This window comes from Fukomys damarensis, unplaced genomic scaffold, assembly GCF_012274545.1.
Source record: "Fukomys damarensis isolate Sample0158 unplaced genomic scaffold, DMR_v1.0_HiC HiC_scaffold_33, whole genome shotgun sequence".
NCBI classification, from domain to species: domain Eukaryota; kingdom Metazoa; phylum Chordata; class Mammalia; order Rodentia; family Bathyergidae; genus Fukomys; species Fukomys damarensis.
The window spans coordinates 24,509,095-24,517,499 of NW_022900945.1; positions in this window are offsets into that span (position 1 = coordinate 24,509,095).

The window sequence follows — 8,405 nt, forward strand, 5'->3', positions numbered from 1 at the left end:
GGGGGGCGTCGTGTGGGTGTTTCAAGGGCACCCGCGCGGCTACCTTCCTTCCTGGGTCTGTTGTCGTGCAGACCGGGAGCTCGCTCGCACACCGCCAGGTGATCGCAGGCAGGCAGGCAGGCAAGAAATTTTTAATTGTAGTTAAATTGTAGTTAATTTGCAGCCTCCAAAGAAATAGAAATGAACTCATTTATTTACATTTGAAAGGTAAAGTGGATGATATGTTTTGTTCTCTCTTTAATTTTCATGGGAGCTCGCGCGCACGCTGCCGGGTGATCGCAGGCAGGCAGGCAGGCAGGCAGGGAGTCAGAGGGAAGGCCGCGGTGCGGGGGCTGAGATGAGAAGTAGCAGAGGCGACGCGGACTACCCGGGTCCCGGACGGGGAGCTGGGCGGAGGACTCAAAACTATACATCTTAATGATAGAGTCCTTTGTTCTAATTGGCTTAAGTAAATCTCTAAGCACAATATTTTTCAAATTGGGAAACAGCAGAGGGTGGAAGAAAGTGATACAGGGATAGAGATATCAAGGGAGAGAGGGAGAAAGAGAAATAATGATTCATGTGAGTGAAACCAGCCAAACTGATTATGTCAATGGGTTGTAACCAAGAGGGCATTGAAGGTCTGGACAGGAAATGATAAAAATCAAGACAATACACAATGGCATCTCATCAGCATGAAGGACTTTATTTCAAGATAAAAGCAAGTGCTGGTTTATTCTGAGGGTTGAGAAACAGAGGCTCCCTGAACTGGCATTAACTGTGTGGGAAATGCTGTTGGAAGCACTGGGACAGGATGTAGACATGTGTTAAGGGAGGGGAAATCCCTTCAGCATGAAAGTAGTGTTTGAAATATTACATTAGTCAAATGTACTGGCTGCCCTACCCATTAAATATTCATGCTAAAATCCCTGCCAATCAGGGAAACAACCTCCTCCCATTCAAACCTATGAAAGAGAAGCTGTGTAGGTTATTCAGTGAAATGTAAGGGGGAAAGGACTTGGCTTTTGTTGTCTACAAGGATGCCAAAGCATTCAGCTTTGAAGGTCAAACTGTTCCCTTCCTTGCCTGTCCTGTGACACAACGCATCTGGGAGAACAGAGAGTGTGTATCACTGTGATTCTCAAATTTGGATGTTCATGGGAATGAGCTGTGAACCTTGTTGAAACAGAGAGTTCCAGACTCCCACTATTGCTCCCACCACTTATCTGAGTCAGCTGATGAGGATGGAGTTCAGGTGAGGGAAGAGACGTTCAGTGTTTGTGTGTTTGCTTTTTGTTTTTGTGGTTCTGGGGATTGATCCCAGGGCCTTCTCACTGAGCTAGGTCCCAATTCTATTTATTAGTAGTAGTATTATTTTTTTATCTTGAGATGGGGTCTAGCTAAGTCTCTAAGTTGCCCAGGCTGACCCTGAACTTGCCATCTTCCTGCCTCAGCCTCCCGGAGTTCTAGGACTACAGGGCCAGGCCTGGCTAATATTCGATGAGTTTGATGCACATACCTATAACCATTCTTTGAGAAACACTGGAGTGGTTAAGAGCCCAGACCTCCGAGATAGCCTAGTTTGTTGCATGACCTTGGAAATGAAACCTAACCCATAAGGGCCTACATGTTCTCTCTTAAGGAGCTGGCAGTAATAACAGCATCTACATCCTTAGAAATCTGTAGTGAGGATTGATTGAAGGGTAAAGCACCCATGTGAAACACACAAGAAATGATAACTATTATTACCTTGACTAAGGCAGAAATAAATTATATAACTCACACTGGCTGCAAATGCTCAGCAGAAATCTTAAACCCTGCAATCTTCCTCCATATCCTCAGTATAAAGTGAGATATAACAAAGAGTTAACTTATTCTTGAAGGGTTTTGGCTTGGTGCAGGGTCTGGCACAGGAAGCATACTTCCCATGTCCCACAGAGGTGATGGTTTGTCCTCTGGTGACATGGTGCAGTGGCTTATTGGCCAGATCTCTGCAAAATTCTGACCACAGGGGCCCATGTGACCTGAGTCTCTTTTCCTCTGCTTCTGTGGTGAAAGTTCTGTGGGAAAGGTCAGCAGTTTAGGAAGCAACGCTGTGTGAAGGAAGACACACTGACCCAGTATTCTGTCCTGGTCATCTTCTGCTTAGCTGAGAGATTTTGTACCTGTCACATCAGTTCTGCCAATTTCCTTATCTCCTGAAATAAGGACAGATCAGATATTTGCATATGGGCATTGTGGTTTAGAACTTTGACATAAACCTTCCTTTGGATTCCCGCAAGAGTATGGATTTCACAAAACAGGAATTCTATCCCAGTTCATGGTAAGCAAGCAGGGATTAAAATGGTTAAAAGATTTGTTCAAAGTCATAGGGCTAACCTGGGACTCAAGACTTACTCCTCCACTGCTCTACACTAGGTTGCTAAGTGTTCACCATCTACCTCAAAAAGCAGCTGTAAGGAGCAAAAGAGATTATGGATATGAAACTTCCTGGTACACTTTATGATTGGAAAGCACCATGCCACATCTTTATAAGCCAAACCAGAACATAAAGCAGAAGTCTGTTTATGGACAGTGACAGTTTGGCATCGGACTGATATGCCACTCACTATTTTAAAAAGAAGAATACTCAAATATACATGTGTTTAGTATACTCAGAACTCTTCAATATATTATATAAAAATATGTTTTCATTACCACTGTCATTTATCATCCTCTTTGTTATTAACAACATTAATAACAGTGTCCTAGAACACTACAGATCAGGGCCTTGTTAGTTGCTTTACATGCAATATCATATCTATTCCCATCATTGTCAAGTGGGGATTCAAAAACTATCTAAGAGAAAGCACTATTAGTCTCTCCAGTATATAGATGAAAAAACTGAGGAAAAGAACTGAAGTATTTGACCTTTTCTACCTGACTCTTAATATCATCCTGCTCTGTAGCTTCTATTTAGAGGGGTGTTTCAAGACAGGGTCTCACTAGTTCAGGCTGGCCTTGAACTCATTATGTACCCCAGGTTGACCTCAAACCCACAGTGATCTTCCTGCCTCAATCTCCTGAGTCCTAGGATTACAGGCGTGTGCTGTCATGTTTGGCTGAGGGCTGTTTGGGCTATGAAAGTCCCTACTGAGGCTTTGAAGTCCTTACCGCATAGCATATACCATTTTGACTACAATTTACACATAAAAATATGAATCTATCTAATTTTAAATAGTTAACATAAAGTTAAATTTTATAGGCATTTAAACATATTTAGTTTATATTGTGGTAGTGCTGGGAATTGAACTGAAAGCCTCATGCATGCTAGGTAAACTCTACCACTGTGTCACACCCTCCTATGCCAATATGTATTAACTTTGATTTTGCAAATTTTCTTTTCCTGTTTTACAGAGTAGTACGGAAAGGTGTAAAACCTCTCCTCCCCTTTGTAAGGCCTAAGGCTGATGCTGCTTTAATAAAAGACAAGTTAATTAAGAGAAAATCATAGCAAGTTTATTTAATCAAAGTTTTATGTGACACAAAGGACTTCAGAAATGAAGATCCAAAGACCCAGGGAACACTTTTCATTATTATGCTTAGCTTCGATGAACAATGGACAGCTGTGTAGAAATGTGATTGGACAAAACAGGTGTGACCTAAGGCCAATGACGGAGCAGAAATCCAACGAGTCCTGTTCAAATTGTTCATGGCCTCTCCTTTGTCGCTTTCCTTCTTTGTAGGAATAGGGCAGGTCCCCTTGTAGATGAAAACATTGTATGGTATGATACTTTCTGGTGGCGCCCAAATGTAGGCTAATGTAAGTGACCCGAAGAGGTTTAAGGTAGGCTAGGTTAACCTATAACATTCAGTAGATTAGGTATATCAAATAAATTTTTGAATGATATTTTCAATTTATGAATGGTTTATTTGGGCGTAACTCCATCCTAAGTCAAGAAGCATCCGTACTTTATGCCAAAGTTGAGGTATTGCTTTGTGACCAACAATAATCAATTATTCTCAAGTATAAAACATTTTATAAGTTTTTAAGAACCTATAATGATGTGTAAATGTTTCTGTGAAAGAGAAAACATGAGCATTAACCTAGGTTTAACATAAAAACAAGAGAAAGAATGCAGGCATGAATCTAGCCTCTCCTGTTAGCTGGCGTCATCAAATTATACCCTATGATAATACTGGCAGATGGTTGTGCTGACTAACTGTCATACAAAACATGACATCACAGGCTGGGGATTTAGCTCAGTGGCACAGTGCCTGCCAGGCAACTGTGAAGTCATGAGTTCAATCCCCGGTACCACACTTCCCCCCCGCAAAAAAAAACCCAAAACGGTGATATCACTTATACAGGACTCCTAAATTGAGAGGCATTTTTAAATCATTTGGGAAGCCTTATACAATACCAATTCTTAGATCAGAATTCTCCCTGTGCTCAATGCCCTGTCCCTGCTCCCACCCCTCCTGGATCAGCTCATTTTCCCAAGCTTCCATCTCAGTAGTCCCTTGACTTGGCACCTCCTTTCCAGGGACAGCTTTGGGAGCAGGAGCTACAGCCTCTGGGCCACTCTGACCTCTTCAACTCCATCATTCCTTCTATCACCATGTTTCTTAGGTCTGACTGACGACTTGGTGCACTTGAAGTACACCACTGAAGTGCCCTTCTAACAAGATTTCTGTTCCCAAATCTCTGCTACAGAAATTCCTTGGAGATACTCTTACAATCCTTCTCTTCCTCTGAATTCACTGTGGCCTTTAAAGTCAATAGTCCTTCCAGTTGGCTTATCTTTGGCCTAGTTTTCTTGCCTCTTCAATTCTCTTCCTCCTCCTCTGAGGCTTTGGTACATTCCTTTCTCTCTCACTATCTGTATTGCCTCATCTGTTGCTCTCTTGACTGGTTCTCTGTCCTCAAATTGTATTTTCTCTGGGGACCTACTTTCCTCTTGTTTCTGGCTGGACCTAGGTTAAGAGGGCAAGACAATTTCTCTGATGGTGAAACATTTCAAATTAAGTATAAATTATGGTCACCACCTGGAATATCTGCCCTCAAGCTTGCAGATGTTGTTGATGTGTTTGTTGAGGAAATGCCTTTATGTTAGCAGGTTTTATCAAATTATCTCCCTATGATATTCAGAAATAAATTTCCAAGTCCTGTAGACACAGCACTGAGAAATCTAGGTTGGACCAAAAAGTTTGAGAGTAGGTGGGAAAAAAGGCAGAGGGAATAGGAAAATGAAAGTAATATTTATACAAGAAGCACTTATTTAAAGAAGAATATTTACTATATATCATATATGGTATTTCAATCATGAGGGAATGCTTTCCATGTATGACGTTATAAAGCTTGCAACAGCCCTGTGATAAAGATAGTGTTATTCCTGTTATATAAATAAGACATTGAGATTTAGAGAACCTAAAAATATTTAGAGAACCAAAAAAACTTTTGGGTCACCTCCTGTCTCTCAGGAGATACCTCTTTCAATAAATTTTCCTTACTCTGACCATGAAGGGTTCCTTATAATTCATTCTTCTATTCTGGGGAACACAAACTTGGTGTATCTGACATCTAGCAGATTGGAAGTTATATTAGTTCCCCTATATCAACACAGCCAGGCCTAGAATCTATAGTTAGATATTGATTCCAAAACTCATGGCTTTTTCCATAATTCTGGGTTCTACTATGATCTTTTATGACCGTCTAAGATTACCCCATCTCTGTCTAGAATATCTCCTTTGTCTAGAATCCCCAAACTGAAAATTTTGTGACTAAATCTTCACCATGCTAGACTTCAATTTGGAATTTCCTTTCTTTCTGGCTCCACAAAGTCCAAGGAAAAACTTTGTTTTTGGTACCGGGGATCAAACTCGGGTCCTTGTGCTTGCAAGGCAGGCATTGGAACCACTGAGCTAAATCCCCAGCCCAAACTTTGGGTTTTGAGGTGCAGGTGATTTGTAGTGTTTGAGAGACACACATGCCTGGTCCTTGGGCATGTGTGACCTCAAGCTTGCAGAGATTATAGTGAGATGAAAAGCTGGCATTATGCTGTGGATGCCTGGGTTCCATTTCACAGTCTGTCACTAGTTGAATCTATGGAACTTCAGCAGCTCCTGCTCTAAGCCATCACAGTTAGCTTCAAAAGCTTTCCTGTATCTATTGTCCATTGTTTCTAATTGGACTTTTTGATTTTAGATAGGTTTAATTTGACAGCAAAATCCATTCCTGTTCCTCAGTGAAGGTCAATTGTGTAGAGCCTTTTATTTATCAGGGAAATTTTATTTGTTTTCTGGGTTTGCCAGTCAATAACCAAATGAATATCATAGAAGAAACTGATTTTAAATGAGAGAAAAGGAAGGGTGAATCGAACAGTAACGTTAGATTGGCCTGTTACTTTTAGATGATAATACCCAATAATCCACATGAAGCAATAATAAAATGCCACAGTTATTAAATGTCCTGAGGTTCTTGCTTTTAATCCCCATTCCCTTTACAAAGCTACCTGTTCCATATGCACAAGGCACTTTCCACCTTCCCCCATCTCCCCCATCACCACCCTTCCCCCATGCTAGAGAAATTCATTTACTCAATGATTTATTTTGTGTCAACCAACAGCCCATCTACCTCACAGCAAAAATAAATTGAAATGCATAACATGGCCATTTTCTTGTTCTTTTAACAGAGGAACTTGTACCCTTCCCCCACACTCCTTCACTCACACACCTTCTTGAACAATTATTTTGTATTCCTTGCTTCAGCTATCTTTCCTAAGCTAATCAAATCTGGGCTTTGTTCCTAGGCTCCTAAAACTCGTTCCTCCACAAACTCAGGTCTTTGAGGAGTGTGGCTGGCCCCTAGCTGGCATCTTGTAAATCAATCCTTCTGAGAGTTTTCCCTACCAGTGAAGTCTTTTTCAAAAGTCTTTATGATTCTGGATCAACACCAGGATACAAACTGCCAGAGGCAACCTAGAAAAGGTTCTTTGGGGTTATTTGTGTGTACAGTGGTCAGGATTTTTTTAAACAGGTGATTAAAATTTGACAGCAATACTAAGAGGTGATTAAAAGAAAAAATGGATGGATGTCATGAGCTTAAACTGAAGGTGAAGTGAGTGCAGTTAAGTGATTGTGATAAAACCAAAGAGCTAGTTTCTACATTACCTTCTCTGTATGTTCTAAATTGGTCAGATTCAGTGTTTTACCCACATTTTCTCTTCTGGACACCTGGGTACTGGACTCAGAGAGCTGATCAGGAAGAAACATATCTGCTCCAAGAAAGCGAATGTTATTTACTGCTTCTGGCACAGAATCAGTGATGCAGAGGAAAAGCATTTGCCTCTCTCTGGAGGAGGATGGGATGCAGCAATGGGGAGGCGGAAGTGATGGGGGAGGTTTTGTTTCTGCATTCACAGATATAATGCTTATGACTTTTAAATAAGTTGCCAGGAACTGATGTAAGACCTCACTTTGATTAAAAGGAAATTAGCTATCTAGAAGTTTTACAGCCTCTTCACTACTAAGACTCCAGGAAAACATAGTATTAGGGACGTCTGAGTGTTACACATCTGTGACAGCAGATGCAATATGAGGCAGGAGCCAGGGGAGTGTGGATGCATGTTTGGATATACAAGAGAGAGCAGAATGGTCAGTGTTTGTTATTCAGCACTGTTTCCGATGCTCGACTGAGGACCACCTGCAACATCAGCTCACAGGTGGCTTGTTTAAAATGCAGATGCTCTAGATCAATTGAATGGTCTCTGGAGTGGCCCCAGACTCTAGTATTTAACTAGCCTTCCAAGTGTTTCTCATTCATGTTGAAGTTTGGAAATCATTGTTTTAGAACTGGTGGAGCCAGTCTTACCTGTTTCAACTTGGAGTAAGAGTCATTGATTTTAGCAAATGAATGTACTCTTAACCATGGCCTATTTCCTGCCTGTGCCTGGTTAGCAGCCGCACAGAATCTCTGGGGCCCCATTTGGTTAGCAGGCCACCGTATGGACGCTCTGGCTTCTGACCAGCCCTGCACACATCTCTCCTTTCTCCATCTCCTTTATCTCTCTGCTCTGTACACTGTAAAGGAGTGGTTTCTAGACTCTTTGTTTCTTTGTATGTAAGTAAAATAGCAAAACAGACAAAACCAAAACACTCTGATGATCAATATAGGGCTTCCTAATTTTTATTTTTCCAAGTACATTGAAAATAGCAACAATTTGTATCAAGACTATACTTATATATAATAAACAGTTTTGCACCAATTTTTTTAAAAAGGAGAAAGGACATAAAAACTGATTTATGACACTCTATACTGTATTATCATTTTTTCCTCTATTTTGCCATTTTCTAAGAAATACTGATGTAGGGCCAGGATTTAGCTTAGTGGTTCTGGCGCCTGCCTCGCAAGCACAAGGACCTGAGTTTGATCCCTGGTACCAAAA